General features: G+C 47.1%; 1 protein-coding gene across 5 annotated transcripts in view; it reads right to left on the bottom strand.

The window, feature by feature from the left end:
* The window catches only part of osbpl5 (oxysterol binding protein-like 5), a 171,355-nt gene that overhangs the window by 88,899 nt on the left and 65,525 nt on the right, over positions 1-16,931 (bottom strand). For 2 of the 5 annotated variants that reach the window (XM_067993735.1, XM_067993736.1), the window contains exon 2: positions 9,910-10,028. The exons of the other annotated variants lie outside the window; for them this stretch is intronic. The gene's annotated coding sequence lies outside the window, so the exon portion shown is untranslated. The remainder of the gene's footprint in view (positions 1-9,909; positions 10,029-16,931) is intronic. 5 annotated transcript variants of the gene reach the window in all.

Raw genomic sequence — 16,931 nt, 5'->3', positions numbered from 1 at the left:
TCAATATCACCCCCGTTTTATGTTACTGCCGAAAATCAATTTCACCCCCAACATCTCAAAGTGCTTAAGGGAGCAATAGAATTGTGTTATCGAGGTTACCTTACCCTCACTTCCTCTCGAGTACTGAGCTGCCCAGGAATATCCTGGTCACACAACCAGGCACCACACCAGTGAAAGAAGTTAATGCTATTCCCAATTAACTATTAAAAAATGGATACTGATTGTCTCCCTATTTTACTATTACTACTGGGATCATTGCTTTCCCTTGTTCTTCCTCAGCTACAAACACACAGTCCTACATACTTTTTCCCTCCCTGTTAGCCGATGGTATCTGATTGGGAACAGGATTGAAGATTATAATAATTAGCAGAGGCTGAGATAGTCAAATATCCCAAGGGACACTAGGAATCCTGTGTAGCTAAGACTGTGGACGTATTTGTGGAATGTTACTGAAAAGGTTTTTATAATTATCATTGAGAAACCTAAGTGAAGGGCTAAGGCTCACAGTGCAGAATATCATTCAGGGTCAACAATCAAGGAAATAGTAATCAGGTGATGCCAAGCTTGAGTTTTCAAAGCATGTAGATTGTAGGAAGAAGGGAACATTAAGAACATAGGACGTTTCACAGTTTTGAGGTCCTACAAAGGAATGAGTTGGAATAGAAGATGCTGAGATGGTTCTTAATTTCAACAGGATAACGGGGAGGGAAAAAGTATGTCGGACTGAGTGTTTGTAGCTGAGGAAGAACAAGGGAGAGCAATGATCCCAGTAGTAATGGTAAAATAGAGAGACAAGAAAGGTTGTCATGGAGAGACACGCTGGAGGATCGTATGGGCAAGAATAGGTTAACTGAATTGCTCTATAAAGCAGACAGGATGCTAACAGTTGGCCCTGTCTCAGTAAGTGTTCAGAAATCTCCCAACACTTACGAACAAGAAAGGCCTCTCCCCTCCCGTGAAATTGTCAGAGGCTTACTACATTAATAGATGAAAAGGGAGAGTAATTCTACATCTGTATGGGATGCACTAAACTGATGCAAATCAACTGGAATTTGAGAATTATTTTAATAATCTTCAGTAAAACTAACAGACCAACCAGAGACATAAGTGGTGCCTCGTCACGTTCTTTCACACAAACAATGCAGGTTAAGTTGTTATCATGTGGATGAGCTCTCTGAAGCTCCAGTTAAGTCTCTCAATACAGGAGGGGATTAAGTAGTGCAATGCTGAATGATATTGAAGAAATCTTCAGCAAATCCAACGACAGTCCCCACTGTTCATAGCGGGCGCGTTGCTGTTAACAGTATTTGCCCACTGTAAGCGCTGAACGGTAAAACCGAGGAGTGCAGAATAAAGAGAGTTTTCCAGCTCTACCTTGTCCATGTGGGAGTCAACATCTTAAAGAGGAGAGTCAGGACAATAAAACTCAAGCCCCTACAATGAGAAAATGCATATAATCCCATTGCTCAGCCATTATTTCACTACGTTTCCGATACAAACAGTGGCAGTCTCTGACTACACTGCAGTACTGAGGCACTCAGCTCCTTCATACCAGGTGAATAGTTAGCAGTACAAGCCGAAAGACATTTAAGAAACACTTCAATTTGCCTGAAATCAGAGGAGCTTTTAAAACAGTAAGTGGAGAGGATTTACTGAATTGCCCAAAATAGCCAGCGCACTTAATACGATGTGAGTGATACTTTTATAATTAACTTCTATGGTGATGGAAAATTGCTCGGTATAGAAAGTTGCCCACCACAAGCGTGGGCGGTATAAATGATGGGGTCTGTATCACGTAAAATGAATCCTGGACTTGGAGTGGAGCTGGATTCGGTCTGAAGGGACTTCATACGTGAATCCAGACAATGAATGTCGGCAGGCAATTTCAACTGTATGGAACATCACAGCCAAGCCCAGTCCTCCAAACATTGGCAGTTTTCAGAAGCGGTACTGGATAGTGATCAGGGATGGGAAACCTGGTTGATTATTCACCTCCATTGTCCAGGAGCAATGAGACCAAGTGCAGCACCCAATCCTGCCACCCAACTGTGATCAGCTGACTCAGTGTGGGAATTGTAGATTGCAAGAGGAAGGGAACACTAAATATAAGGTCTGTATGGCTCTGTTACACATTAGATAGTGAACCTGATGCACCAGCCATCAGGGAAGCTCCTGTCCTATTCTTTTCTTGTATTCTTTTATATGCAGCTGACATGGAAAGAGATGGCTGAGCAGGTCAGCACCAGCAGCATTATTCCCAGAACCTGGCTGCAGTGCCGAAAAATTGTAATGACCTTATCAGGACAGCTAAGGAAAATCCCTGGGGGTGGGGGTGGGGGGGGGTAGTTTTCATCTTCACCACTCATCAGCGAACCGGTGTAACAGATTACACTCACATTATAAACCACTCGATTTGGAAATGAAAATCAGGTGGTTTCTGTAACTGGCAGCTGATCCACAATGCCAGTTTTACGGCTGGGCAAGTTGAAAATCTATCCCTTCTTCACAACTCTTACTGTGAAAGAGCCCAGCACTACCAATCTTTTTCTCCTGGGCTGCTCAAGCCTCTATTCCAATCACAATTGGACACTTCATTACACCTCCTTCTGCTTACACTCAACACCTGCTACTGCCTCCAAATCTGGCAAGATATTCTGGCTTTTTTTTTTAAAAGTTGGACTTGGATTAATTCTCACATTTCTGTTAAGCTCTTTGATGCTTCACACTGTATGCCTATTCTTTCATTCAATGACTTTCCCCTCTTGCCCACACCTGCTGCTTCTCCCTCTCAGCTGCCTCACACATCTTTACAGCCCTTTCACAGGCCACATACTAACTCACGCCCATTCTCCTCGCAGGACAAGCTTGCACACAACAGGAGGGAGATTGGAAGAACCGGGGTGGGTGCAGCTGTGTTGCAAACTCTCACTCCAATGCAGGACGCCATCACTGGCAGAGCGAGGACGCGCAGCATTGGAGATGGCGAGGCCGGAGACCGCGCACATCGGGTATTTGCCTATTTTCCCTTCCTTTATTATTTCCACTTAAATCTCCAGCACACACAAATTTGTCTAAGCCAGTAAAATTAGAAACTGCTGTGAAATCCTCACGTCCAGAGAGTGTTCCTGTAGTATCTGGTGACCCTAAAATGTTAGGTGACATTGAATATCAATGGTCTTTGGGCAGAAGTGGTATACTGGGGATTGGAAGGCCTGGGACAGATGTTGGACATGACTGTTATGGGGGGAGGGGGGGCAAGGAGTTTTCAGCTGCTGCGCTGTTCAGTGAGCTGCTGACGAAGAGCTCAGCCTGCAGGCTGGTGTTGGGGCCCTCCCACTTGTTCACCATTCTTGAAGTCATCTGTTTGAAGGTTTTCATCCAATGGTGGCTCTATGTTCTGTTGCAAAGCAAGGTTATGCATCATGCAGCAAACCACTATGATACGGGAGACTGTCTGAGCTTTCCTGGAGGAATGCTCTGGGGGCCAGGGCGCCAGCCGACAGCGCCGGGGGCCAGGGCGCCAGCCGACAGCGCCGGGGGCCAGGGCGCCAGCCGACAGCGCCGGGGGCCAGGGCGCCAGCCGACAGCGCCGGGGGCCAGGGCGCCAGCCGACAGCGCCGGGGGCCAGGGCGCCAGCCGACAGCGCCGGGGGCCAGGGCGCCAGCCGACAGCGCCGGGGGCCAGGGCGCCAGCCGACAGCGCCGGGGGCCAGGGCGCCAGCCGACAGCTCTAGCTGAGTCACCGGTGGTTGATCTTGGGTTGTCATTTGTTGAGTTTTGGACTAGTGTGCCCTTTTTTGCAATAGGCTATCTGAATAGTCCATTTTTGGATTTAATCTCAATATGTAAAAATCTGTTTTTTGTAAAAAAAAATGAACAAACATCCATTTCTTCCACTTACTTCAGTGTCTCATGGTTAGTTATCCAGATAATTAAAGTATTTTTAATGGATTTTCATCAGCAGCAAAGTAGCTCTCAGACCTCCAGCAATTATCTTATTGCCTGTCTGGTTTGGCACCCTACCTGATTGTGTTGCTAAGCATTAAGTTCTCCTGCCCTTTTAGCTGTTACTGAAGAGCACAAACAAATCACTCCCAGCCCTAAACTCACAACACAAACCTCATCTGATCCGAACACACCTCTCCAGAAAACTCCTACCTCCGCAGCTCTCATTCCCTCCTTTCAGTCACTTCAAAGAACAGACCTTGAACTGGACCCTTTTCGACATGATAGGAGGCAGCTGAAGATGGTTTAAGAAAGATTATACAGTCAGCTTTCAGCCTGTCTCTCTTTGGGTAATTTGGTGCCTGGATACAGCTCCCCTGGTTCATTTACTGCCTGTGTGTTTAACATGATTTTTTTTTATTCGTTCACGGGATGTGGGCGTCGCTGGCGAGGCCAGCATTTATTGCCCATTCCTAATTGCCCTCGAGAAGGTGGCGGTGAGCCGCCTTCTTGAACCGCTGCAGTCCGTGTGGTGACGGTTCTCCCACAGTGCTGTTAGGAAGGGAGTTCCAGGATTTTGACCCAGCGACGATGAAGGAACGGCGATATATTTCCAAGTCGGGATGGTGTGTGACTTGGAGGGGAACGTGCAGGTGGTGTTGTTCCCATGCGCCTGCTGCTCTTGTCCTTCTAGGTGGTAGAGGTCGCGGGTTTGGGAGGTGCTGTCGAAGAAGCCTTGGCGAGTTGCTGCAGTGCATCCTGTGGATGGTACACACTGCAGCCACAGTGCGCCGATGGTGAAGGGAGTGAATGTTTAGGGTGATGGATGGGGTGCCAATCAAGCGGGCTGCTTTATCTTGGATGGTGTCGAGCTTCTTGAGTGTTGTTGGAGCTGCACTCATCCAGGCAAGTGGAGAGTATTCCATCACACTCCTGACTTGTGCCTTGTAGATGGTGGAAAGGCTTTGGGGAGTCAGGAGGTGAGTCACTTGCCGCAGAACACCCAGCCTCTGACCTGCTCTCGTAGCCACAGTATTTATATGGCTGGTCCAGTTCAGTTTCTGGTCAATGGTGACCCCCAGGATGTTGATGGTGGGGGATTCGATGATGGTAATGCCGTTGAATGTCAAGGGGAGGTGGTTAGACTTTCTCTTGTTGGAGATGGTCATTGCCTGGCACTTATCTGGCGCGAATGTTACTTGCCACTTATGAGCCCAAGCCTGAATGTTGTCCAGGTCTTGTTGCATGCGGGCTCGGACTGCTTCATTATCTGAGGGGTTGCGAATGGAACTGAACACTGTGCAGTCATCAGCGAACATCCCCATTTCTGACCTTATGATGGAGGGAAGGTCATTGATGAAGCAGCTGAAGATGGTTGGGCCTAGGACACTGCCCTGAGGAACTCCTGCAGCAATGCCCTGGGGCTGAGATGATTGGCCTCCAACAACCACTACCATCTTCCTTTGTGCTAGGTATGACTCCAGCGACTGGAGAGTTTTCCCCCTGATTCCCATGGACTTCAATTTTACTAGGGCTCCTTGGTGCCACACTCGGTCAAATGCTGCCTTGATGTCAAGGGCAGTCACTCTCACCTCACCTCTGGAATTCAGCTCTTTTGTCCATGTTTGGACCAAGGCTGTAATGAGGTCTGGAGCCGAGTGGTCCTGGCGGAACCCAAACTGAGCATCGGTGAGCAGGTTATTGGTGAGTAAGTGCCGCTTGATAGCACTGTTGACGACACCTTCCATCACTTTGCTACCATCACATTTAATACCAGCACTTGGCGGTGGGTGTTAATGAACTGCTAATGATCACATCCTCAATTAACCCTATAAGTGCCGAACCCTTAGCACTTTTTAAAGAAGTACTATCTATATGAAAAAGTGCATCAAATCCAGCAGTTTCACGAAGGAAATAGATGGAAAAGCTTGAGATTGTTAATTTTAGATCCAATTTTCTCTGCTCCTCTCCTGCGGGGTTCAGTTCCACAGACACTGACAGTCTTTTGGTACTTCATCCAAATTACCATTGGCAGGATATTCGACAATGGAAGGCAGTGCAACTGAGTCCAATCCTGTCTTCAACAAACATCCACAGGAACATTTTCCAGCATGTGTGTGGATGGCTATTAAAACAGAACCCAGAGTGGTTTTTCCTCTTGCAAGCCAATTATAGTGCACCAACTGCTGTCCCAGCTTAAATCATCAAAGCTGAGAACTACTATTCCATATGGATCAGCAGCACAGTATGCGTTCTCTTTACCCAATGAGTCATGAGTGAAGTGCATGATTCATTTCTCCCACAGCAGCCTCCCTTATGGCATATCTGTGGACGATATCTGTGTAAGACAAATTCAGTGCTAAGTTATGGGTCATTTTGTGCTGTGGGACCTGCCTTTTGGAACTCGTTTGACATTGTCTAAATGCATTTCAAGTGGGACCCTTACAGTTAGAAGACAGAGGAAACTCATTCCATCGGTTTGGGCTGAACTGAAGCCTAGATCCCAGTGATGAACATAGGGGCAGCGTTTGTCTTGCGGAGGCCCCATGCAAAGGTGCGGTTTGGGGACTGGATCCGCTCGATTTTCATGGGTCTTGCATTTGCTGCCCCATCGATTACCCCTTCCTGGAGGCCTGTTTAACACGCTGAATCGGTTTGACATGAGTGTACTTGCATTGGTACAATGCCAGCTGCGGTTCAGTGGTAGCACTCTCGCCTCCGAGTCAGAAGGTTGTAGGTTCAAGTCCCACTGCTGAGACTTCAGTATATAATCCAGGCTGACACTCCAGTGCAGTACTGAGGCAGTGCTACATTGTGGGAGGTGCTGGCTCTCCAATGAGACATTAAACTGAGGCCCTGTCTGCCCTCATGGTGGACGTAAAAGATCCCATGGCACTATTTTGAAAAAGAGCAGGGCAGTTTTCCCTGGTGACCTGGCCAATATTTACCCCTCACTAAAACAGATTGTCTGGTCATTATCACATTGCTGTTTGTGGGACCTTGCTGTGTACAAATTAGCTGCCGTGTTTCCTACATTACAACAGTGACTACACTTCAAAAGTACTTCATTGGCTGTAAAGCACTTTGAGACATCCTACCGGGCCAGACAAATCCATGAGTTTTAAATGAGTTCACAGGGATAACTGAAAGAACACTTGCTTCTGCTTTCCTGTTAGCTTATTGCACATGTCCAGAAGACCGGACCTCCATTTTCTGAATCAGCCTGCAACAGGTGTACAGGAGTGCGGAGTTACAGCACTGTATAAATGTCGGACAGTGACACAGAAAGGGTCTAAACGTACGTAACAGACTGGTTAAATAGACCTAACCTGGAGCTTGAAATTACATTGAGATTAACAGGACCAGAATCTTGAAGCAGAGGTGTGTCAGGACACAGCTCACGTACTGAATCAGCGCTCTGTGTGTACATTGGGTGTGGTTCTTTGGAAACAAATTACGAAAGCATTAAAATGACTCTGACCTAGCATACTGCAGCCCTGCTCTCTGTGGATGTTTAGATACAGACCTAGTCTCACAGGAGATGAAGACTTAGGAGTTTTAATGAGTGAGTTACCGTGTGTTGATAACAAGTCACATAAATGCAAAGGATGCCAGTAAATCGACCCCAGTGGGCACACGTGCACACAATGACACCACCAAAGTAGCAACTTACATTTATATAGCGCCATTAACATAAAAAAAAGCACTTCATAGAGGTGTAAACAGACAAAAAAAATGCTTAGCCAAAGAATAAGATATTAGGAAGGGTGACCAAAAGCTTGGTCAAAGACATGGGTTTTAAGGAGGGTTGTAAAGGAAGAGAGGGAAGTGGAGGGGTTTTGGGAGGAATTCCAGCGCTTGGGGCCTAGAGGGCTTAAGACATGGCCAGCAATTGTGGGGCAAAGGGAGTGGGGGGGGGGGGGGGTTGCACAAGAGGCTAGAGTTAGAAGAACTAAGAGTTGGTGGGGTGGGGGGGGGGGGTGGTGGTTGTAAGATTGGAGGAGGTTACAGAGATTGGGAGGGGTGAGGCCATGAAGAAATTTAAACATTTGGAGGAGAATTTTAAAATTGGAGGTCTTTGGAGACCAGGAGACAATGTAGGTCAGCAAGGACAGGGGTGATAGATAAGCAGGATTTGGAGCAGGACAGGATATGAGCAGTAGTGTTTTTGATGAGCTGAAGTTTAGAGGGTGGAGGATGAGAGCCAGGCAAGTGTGGGAATAATCGAGCCTGGGAGTGACAAAAACACGAAAGAGGGTTTCAGCAGCCGATGGGCTGAGATAGGCAACGTCATGGAGCTGGAAGTAGGCGGTCTTTGTGATGGAGCCTGAATCAGAGGAAAATAATCCACATTGTTAACAGCATATGTAAATGATGCCAATAGAGGGGGACCCTGAACTTACTACCAACAATAAGCCTGTGTCCTGTTTGTTCCTCTGGTGGCTCAATAGGCCAAGCAACCACCAGTTCCTGAGCCACACAGACCAGAACATAGGAACATAGGAACAGGAGCAGGCCATTCAGCCCCTCGTGCCTGCTCCGCCATTTGATAAGATCATGGCTGATCTGTGATCTAACTCCATATACCCGCCTTTGGCCCATATCCCTTAATACCTTTGGTTGCCAAAAAGCTATCTATCTCGCATTTAAATTTAGCAGAAGAGTTCCAAACTTCTACCACCCTTTGTGTGTAGAAATGTTTTCTAATCTCGCTCCTGAAAGGTCTGGCTCTAATTTTTAGACTGTGCCCCCTACTCCTCGAATCCCCAACCAGCGGAAATAGTTTTTCTCTATCCACCCTATCCGTTCCCCTTAATATCTTATAAACTTCGATCAGATCACCTCTTAACCTTCGAAACTCTAGAGAATACAACCCCAATTTGTGTAATCTCTCCTTGTAACTTAACCCTTGACGTCTGGGTATCATTCTAGTAAACCTACGCTGCACTCCCTCCAAGGCCAATATGTCCTTCCGAAGGTGCGGTGCCCAGAACTGCTCACAGTACTCCAGGTGTGGTCTAACCAGGGTTTTGTATAGCTGCAGCATAACTTCTGCCCCCTTGTACTCCAGTCCTCTAGATATAAAGGTCAGCATTCCATTAGCCTTATTGATTATTTTCTGTACCTGTTCATGACACTTCAATGATCGATGTACCTGAACCCCTAGGTCCCTTTGGACATCCACTGTTTTTAACTTTTTACCATTTAGAAAGTACCCTGTTCTATCCTTTTTTGATCCAAAGTGGATGACCTTACATTTGTCTACAATGAATTCCATTCACCTAATCTATCAATATCGCTTTGTAATTTTATGTTTTCATCTACACTGCTTACAATGCCAGAAGGTCCCAGGTATCAACCTTATCTCTGCGAATTTCGCTCTCAGTCAGGGCAGCAGTTGGGGAGCTACAATTGGCTTCAGTTGCCTGCTGGAAAAAGCGTGCGTATGGGCATCAGGTTGGGTAAGAATTGGGCTCCGCCATGATGCCACATGGTGGAATAGCTTGTCAGCACTCATTGTTTAGGCTCACAAATGAGGAAAGTCCACTTGGGCCCAGAGGGCTGATGGAAACTAGCATCTACCACAGAGTTCAACCATCAAATAAGTTTCTGAGAATTGTCAACAGAATCAACAAGCTTTCTTTGGTTTGGTTGAGTAAATAGTTTTCCTATGGAGTAATCAATAAACTGCCTGCTAACAAATTTGTCAACACACCTACCCCGTAAGGGGAGGGGCACTGAGGGAGCCAGGCCCCTGTCTGATTACTGAAGTTCCTTTCAGTGTTGCTTAGGCTATCTACCAATCAAACGAATGCTTAAAATAGCAGCAGAGTATGCCCAAACCCTGCACACCACCAAGCCCTCACTCGATGATCACACAGACTGGAGAAGTAACCTCCTCCAACTGCTGCGTGCGAGACACTCACAGCTTCGTTCACACAGTCTCAAACATCCAGAAGCTTACGTGAATTTGTGGCTTTCCCAGGTCCTCGTGATGTCAGACCAGGCAAAGGGCTCAAAAGGTAGCGACTGTGGAACTGGTACACTGCCGTTACAACCGCCTCCCCACTCCGAGACACCAGCCTGTGTGCACAATCAAACGTGAACAGCACAAGTGAAGCACAGAGCCTCCTTTCTGAAGATAAAAAATTGTCTCAGGTGCAGTTATCGTTTTTTACCCCTTGCCATTGCTCAGTCAGCATGCTGGCTCGCGGTTGAGATCTGACAGGAGATAGTGTCTCTGAGCGAGCGCAGGCTTATTCAGGACAAACCTGACAAGTTGCGGTCAGCACACACAGTCTCTGTGACATTAAAGTCATTCAAAGAATATAACAGGCTCATGGGCAGCTGTGGGAAGAGAAGCTTTTGTGTTAACAGGAAAACCACTTGCACTGACTTATATCTGAGAAACGGTTAAGAGGCCATGGTGTGTTTAAGGTTAGAATGGGACAAAAACAAATATTTTCAACACAGTGGCTCCTCGGGACTAGCTGTTTATTTATCTATTGAAATTAAAGCCAGATGTACCCTCAGCCTTCTGCAGGATACTTTAATCTTCAAAAAAATAAACAAATGCACCGATTGCACTGCACACCTCCCTCCCAGACCACTCTAACCCAGCTGCTAACTCCCAGCCTCCAGCTCTTAACCTAGCTGCTCCCTCTGCCTCTGAATCCAGCCTCCTTTTTTTCCATGATCCGGAAACTAGCTGCTCCTCCTCTCGGGCCCTGCAGGACCCTAATCAAGCCACCGTTTCCCTTTCTGGCTGCTGGCCCAGTTTCCCCCTTTAGAATCATAGAAATTTGTATGGCACAGAAAGAGGCCTTTCGGCCCATCGTATCTGTGCCCCGAAAAAGAGCTATCCAGCCTAATCCCACTTTCCAGCTCTTGGTCCGTAGCCTTGTAGGTTGCGGCACTTCAAGTGCATATCCAGGTACTTTTTAAACGTGATGAGGGTTTCTGCCTCTACCACCCTTTCAGGCAGTGAGTTCCAGACCCCCACTCTGGGTGAAAAAATTACTCCTCCGCTCCCCTCTAATCCTTCTACCAACTGCCAGGGGGGTTATTGACCTCTCTGCTAAGAGAAATGTCATTCCTGTCCACTCTATTTAGGCCCCTCAATTTTATACACCTCAATTAAATCTCCCCTCAGCCTCCTTTGTTCCAAAGAAAACAACCCCAGCCTAACCAACCTTTTCCTATAGCTAAAATTCTCCAGTCCTGGCACCATCCTCATATATCTCCTCTGTACCCTCTCTCGTGCAATCACATAATTCCTGTAATGTGGTGACCAGAACTATATGCAGTAGTAAAGCTGTGGCCTAACTAGTATTTTATACAGTTCTAGCATAACCTCCCTGCTCTTCTATTCTATGCCTCGGCTATTAAAGGAAAGTATCCCGTATGCCTTTTTAACCACCTTATCTACCTGTCCTGCTACCTTCAGGGATCTGTGGACATGCACTCCAAGGTTCCTCTGTTCCTCTACACCTCTCAGTATCCTCCCATTTATCGTGTACTCCCTTGCCTTGTTTGCCCTCCCCAAATGTATTACCTCACACTTCTCCAGATTGAATTCCATTTGCCACTTTTCTGCCCACCTGACCAGTCTATTGATATCTTCCTGCAGTCTACAGCTTTCCTCCTCACAATCAACCACACGGCCAATTTTTGTATCATCTGCAAACTTCTTAATCATGCCCCCTACATTTAAGTCTAAATCATTAATATATAGCACAAAAAAGCAAGAGATCCGGTACTGAGCCCTGCGGTATCCCACTGGAAACAGCCTTCCAGTCACAAAAACACCCGTTGACCATCATCCTTTGCTTCCTGCCACAGAGCCAACTTACCACTTTGGATCCCACGGCTTTTTACTTTTTTTTAAACTTTAGGCTGCCAATCTAGCACCTCCAGTGTCCCCACTTCTAATTTTTTTTCCAGCTCCCCCAATGACCCTCTCCTGCACATAATCTAGTGCTGCATGGTTGGCAGTGCCAGCCTGTCCCAGTAACTCAGCTTACCCATATGCATCCCAGAGTCTCAGCAATAACTCAGCCTGCCTGCATACTCGCCAGTGAATGAGCCCGCTCGCTTACTCTGCCGTACCTCGATGAGTCTGCAAAGTCCCCAATACTGAAACATTGTCCTTTAATCCTTCATGGAACACCGTGCTGCTCAGTGCAGGCAATAATTTGCATTTCTCTCTGTGTAACATTTAAAGTTATTATCGCCACTTTAATAGTAATCAAAAGGGCAGTGCCATGGGTTAGAATCTGGTTTCCAATGCAGCCCAGATTGATGGGATGAGGGTCCCCTCCATCTGCTGGCTGTAAAGATCCCACATACACTGAGTTCGGACAGTCCCAATCTATTTTCTAGTCGGAACAATTCGGCACCAATTTGGAGTCAATCCAGGAGGAAGGGGTCACACATAAATAGCTGAGCAGTAGGTGGTACTTTATGCAACTTCTAACCTAGGAACATTTGATAGAACAGCATGGAGGACCTTACTCGCTATCTATGCCTGCTCTGGGGATACCTGATATTGTAGGGAAGAGGTACTTTGTATGTAATCCATGTTGTACCTCATCTGGGAGTGTTTGAAGGTACCACTAGGTTTTTTTTTTAACTCCTTCCTTCCTCGACACTCTTCTTGGTTACAGTTTTTTTTTTCTTTTCACCCCAAGTTTTAGATGTAACCGGTTCATTGTCATTTCCCTAACCCCTGGACCTTCGCACTTCCAAACGCTGCCCATTCACTATTTGAGCTACAGGCCTGCCCCCGTCATTCCAGCTTCCATTTCTTTTTAACATTCGAAATAAGCCTGGTGCACAAGCAAATAAAATCCAGCTCAGCCTGTTTGTGGTGGATTTGATTAAAGCTGAGCTGGGAGCCCCACCCAGAATAAGGAGTGTTCGACTTCCGATCGATCCAGGCACCGCGATGCAGCCGGTGCTCACACTCCGGACGGTGGTTCAGTGCGGTAATCTGACGGGAGAATGTTTCATAACTAAACCCTCATTAACTGCTATTGAGCTGCATTTGCATTTCAAAGCTGGTCCTGCGAAAATTAGATTGGAAGCAAATTAATGAGCCGGGGATCAGCAGGACACGGCTAGACAAGGGCACATCTGGTGTTTGTGCAGCTATCAGAGTAACTGAGCTGTGTTCAGCGAACGGTGAAGTTTTCGGGAAGGAGGGTGCTAATTCCAAATTCACCAATATACTTCTGTGTTTGATAAACACATCAGCAGAGAGAATTTTGAAATTTAAAAAAAAGAGAGAATTTTATCTTGTGAATTTTTATGCTCATCAAGGTGAGGGATCTTAGTGCAGGCACCGAGTACTGAGAGTGGGCTACAAGCAGGTGCATTGCATCATAAAGCACTCTCTGGTCGAGCAGAGCATGGGGTAGGTACACACTGAAGCTCCCTTCAAACGCTCCCAGGTCGGGTATCGTTTCATGCAAAATGAAGCTCCCTTTACACTGCTCAATGGCACACTCTCAGGTCAGGCAGCATAGGTTCGGTGTCCAGTTAATACTCCTACGTGGTCTCATCAAACAATTTCAGGTAAGGTACTAAACAGTTTGATGCACAACAAATCTCACTTTGCATTGCTGCATGAAACACTCTCAGGTCAGATATAACAGAGACTAGATGCTCAGTGATGTTCTTATGTTTCCCAATCACACTCAGGTCAGGCAGAATACAGATTAGAGGCAGGATTAAACTCTATTTATCCTGTTTCATCAAGCTCTCCCAGGTCAGGGATGCAGAATAAAATTCACTCCACAGTATCCCATTAAGCACTCCCACATAAGGCAGACCACATATCTGACACGGTACGGTAACATAGTGGTTATGTTACTGAACTAATAGTCCAGAGACATGAGTTCAAATCCCACCACGGCAGCTGGGGAATTTAAATTCAGTTAAATAAAAAAAAAAATTATAATAAAAAGCTAGTATTAGTAATGAAACTACCGATAAAAACCCATCTGGTTCACTAATTTCCTTTAGGGAATGAAACCTGCCGTCCTCACCCGGTCTGGCCTATTTGTGACACCAGACCCACAGCAATGTGGTTGATTCTTAACTGCGCTCCAAAATGGCTCAACAAGTCACTCAGTTGTACAATCCTGCTACAAAAAGTCATAATGAGAATAAAACTGGGCAGACCAGCCGGCACCGGACATGGCAAAGGCAAACCAAGCTCAGTCGACCCTTCAAAGATCTCCTCGCTAACATCCGGGGACTTGTGCCAAATTTGGGACAGCTGTCCCACAGACTAGTCAAGCAACAGCCTGACATAGCCATACTCACAGAATCATACCTTTCAGCCAACGTCCCAGACTCCTCCATCACCAGAGGCGGCAGCACAGTGGTATACAGCCAGGAGGGAGTGGCCCTAGGAGTCCTCAACATTGACTCCGGACCCCATGAAGTCTCATAGCACCAGGTCAAACATGGGCAAGGAAACCTCCTGCTGATGAATCAGTCCTCCTCCATGTTGAGCACCACTTGGAAGAAGCACTGAGGGTAGCAAGGGCACAGAATGTACTCTGGGTGGGGGACTTCAATGTCCATCACCAGGAGTGGCTCGGTAGCACCACTACTGACCGAGCTCTGAAGGACATAGTTGCCAGACTTGGCCTACGGCAGGTGGTGAGAGAACCAACACGAGGGAAAAACCTACTTGACCTCAACCTCACCAATCTACCTGTCGCAGATGCATCTGTCCATGACGGTATTGGTAGCAGTGACCACCGCACAGACCTTTTGGAGATGAAGTCCCATCTACACACTGAGGACACCATCCACCGTGTTGAGTGGCATTACCACTGTGCTAAATGGGATATGATGTGGAGATGCTGGTGATGGACTGGAGTGGACAAATGGAAGGAATCTTACAACACCAGGTTATAGTCCAACAGTTTTATTTGAAAATCACAAGCTTTCGGAGGCTTTCTCCTTCGTCAGGTGATGAAGGAGAAAGCCTCCGAAAGCTTGTGATTTTCAAATAAAACTGTTGGACTATAACCTGGTGTTGTAAGATTCCCTAAATGGGATACATTAAGAATAGATCTAGCAGCTCAAAACAGGGCATCCATGAGGCACCGTGGACCATCAGCAGCAGAATTGTATTCCAGCACAATCTGTAACCGCATGGCCAGGCATATCCCTCACTCTACCATTACCATTACCAACAAGCCAGGGGATCAACCCTGGTTCAATGAGGAGTGTAGAAGAGCATGCCAGGAGCAGCACCAGGCATACCTGAAAATGAGGTGCCAACCTGGTGAAGCTGCAATACAAGACTACATGCATGCTAAACAGCGGAAGCAACATGCTATAGACAGAGCTAAGCGATTCCACAACCAACGGATCAGATCAAAGCTCTGCAGTCCTGCCACATCCAGTCGTGAATGGTGGTGGACAATTAAACAACTAACGGGAGGAGGAGGCTCTGTAAACATCCCATCCTCAATGATGGCGGAGTCCAGCACATGAGTGCAAAAGACAAGGCTGAAGCGTTTGCAACCATCTTCAGCCAGAGATCCCCTCCTCCTGAGATCCCCATCATCACAAAGTCTTCAGCCAATTCGATTCACTCCACGTGATAATCAAGAAACGGCTGAGTGCACTGGATACAGCAACGGCTATGGGCCCCAATAGCATCCCGGCTTTAGTGCTGAAGACTTGTGCTCCAGAACTAGCTGCACCTCTAGCCAAGCTGTTCCAGTACAGCTACAACACTGGCATCTACCCGACAAAGTGGAAAATTGCCCGGGTATGTCCTGTCCACAAAAAGCAGGACAAATCCAATCCGGCCAATTACTGCCCCATCAGTCCACTCTCAATCATCAGCAAAGTGATGGAAGGTGTCGTCGACAGTGCTATCAAGCAGCACTTACCAATAACCTGCTCACCGATGCTCAGTTTGGGTTCTACCAGGACCACTCGGCTTACAGCCTTGGTCCAAACATGGACAAAAGAGCAGAATTCCGAGGTGAGGTGAGAGTGACTGCCCTTGACATCAGGGCAGCATTTGACCAACTATGGCGTCAAGGAGCCCTAGTAAAATTAAAGTCAATGGGAACCAGGGGGCTGGAATCATACCTAGCACAAAGGAAGATGGTAGTGGTTGTTGGAGGCGAATCATCTCAACCCGAGGACATCGCTGCAGGAGTTCCTCGGGGCAGTGTCCTCAGCCCATCCATCTTCAGCCGCTTCAACAGTGACCTTCCTCCGTCATAAGGTCAGAAGTGGGGATGCTCGCTGATGATTTCACATTGTTCAGTTCTCCTCAAATAATGAAGCAGTCCGTGCCCGCGTGCAGCAAGACCTGGACAACATTCAGGCTTGGGCTGAAAAGTGGCAAGTAACATTCGCGCCAGAAAAATGCCAGGCAATGACCATCTCCATTAGGAGAGCATCTAACTACCTCTCCTTGACATTCAACAGCATTACCATTGCTGAATCCCCCACCATCAACATCCTGGGAGTTACCATTGACCAGAAACTTAACTGGACCAGCCACATAAATACTATGGTTACAAGAGCAGGTCAGAGGCTGGGTATTCTGCAGTGAGTGACTCACCTCCTGACTCCCCAAACCTTTTCACCATCTACAAGGCACAAGTCAGGAGTGTGATGGAATACTCTCCACTTGCCTGGATGAGTGCAGCTCCAACAACACTCAAGAAGCTCGATACCATCCAGGACAAAGCAGCCCACTTGACTGGCACCCCATCCACCGCCTTAAACATTCACTCCCTCCACCACCGGCACACAGCGGCGCAGTGTGTACCATCTACAAGATGCACTGCAGCAACTTGCCACGGCTTCTTTGATAGCACCTCCCAAACCCTCGACCTCCACCACCTGGAAGGACAAGGGCAGCAGGCACATGCGAACACCACCACCTGCACGTTCCCTTCCAAGTCACACACCATCCCGACTTGGAAATATATTGCCGTT

The sequence above is a fragment of the Heptranchias perlo genome, chromosome 12 (genome assembly GCF_035084215.1).
Source record: "Heptranchias perlo isolate sHepPer1 chromosome 12, sHepPer1.hap1, whole genome shotgun sequence".
NCBI classification, from domain to species: Eukaryota; Metazoa; Chordata; class Chondrichthyes; order Hexanchiformes; family Hexanchidae; genus Heptranchias; species Heptranchias perlo.
Note: the sequence above shows the minus strand (reverse complement) of the source record. Positions and strands in the feature narration are given on the sequence as shown.